Source organism: Nematolebias whitei, chromosome 1, assembly GCF_014905685.2.
Source record: "Nematolebias whitei isolate Nwh7 chromosome 1, NemWhi1, whole genome shotgun sequence".
NCBI lineage: Eukaryota > Metazoa > Chordata > Actinopteri > Cyprinodontiformes > Rivulidae > Nematolebias > Nematolebias whitei.
In genome coordinates, this window is record NC_056498.1 from 1,027,579 (window position 1) to 1,028,926 (window position 1,348).

Below are 1,348 nucleotides of genomic sequence, written 5' to 3' on the forward strand. Positions count from 1 at the left end.
AATTCTCCCAGCATTTCTCTCCCACATTGTTTGCCTCTTGCTGCTCTATGAGTGAACACCTTCAAACTCTGATCATCACATCATCTGCACCTGGAGCAAAACAGTCTGCTGCCTCCTAGCTGGGAGACATCTCAAAACAACATTCAGTCAGAGAGGGGCGGGGCCTGGAGCTCAGCTCAACAAGGACTCTTTTGCCATCCCATGGTAGAGATTGTTTTTCTGAACAATTTAAATTTCTGAGTTCTCCTGAACACAATTGAATGTTTTGCTGTAAAACTGCTATGAAATAACTTGTTTACTTCCTTTCTCAGTTCAGTACTCAGTTTAATCATGCATAGGAGGAAGTAGATGTAAAAAACTGGTAATCAGAGGTTTCAACTGTTGTTTGTACAAGTCTAATGAAAAATCTTTATGGATGAGTAAAAACTGCTTAGAAGCTTTGATTATCCTGCTGTTATATTGAGTATTTACCAAAGCAGAGTAAATTAGCCATTTTTTAAATAATGTTATTAAAGTTCAAATGAAACAGTAACCTGAAACAAAGATCCACCCTTTCTGTTTTGATTGGGTTGACCATCAATATTGTAACGCCCTCTAAGTCAGGAGAAAGTTATTCTGACATTTAGTTTAGAGCAGTCTTGGGGAAGCTTTTGAAGAAGAAAGGTCAAGCAACTGGAAATTTATGCCAGAAGATAAGAAGTTCATGCAGAAAAAGACAAGTGTTCCAGAGATTTGTCTCGTGTTTCAAGGAAGCATCAAAAGGTTCCTTGTCACCAGAAGGAGAAAACGCAGCCCTCCAGAAGCCCATCAACTGACCCCATCGGGAGCCAGATAACTATCGACTCCAGATTTCAGCTGATGTCCAGTATCGAGGGATATCCCACCTTCAATGCTTAACTCATCTCAAGAGAGTCCCTGGTAACCCTCGGGCGGTTGAACTAGAACTTCAAATCGGTAGGAAAAGCTGCTCCGTCTCTCTGCTGGTGTCTGATGCCCAAGATAAGAAGTTGTCCAGTCTAAACAAAATTCATGATTATTAATTAAAATTAAGTTTCCCTAACTTGACAAATCACATCTAGCCAAAACACTTATTTTAGTTAACTTTATAGATGATAACAAAAAAGGTTGAATCATGTCATCTGGACTTCGTTTTTTTTGTTAAAAAGAAACGTTTCGCCCCTCATCCAAGAGGCTTCGTCAGTCTGAGGCCTAGCCATCTGGTATTACCCAGAAGCCACCCTGACTCTTGTGTTTCAAGCCTGCCTCAGATACCCCTGAAGTCTGGCCTTTTCACTAATGGTTTCAAAAACACAAAGTTTGTTTTCTCAGTCATCCAGGTATATAACAA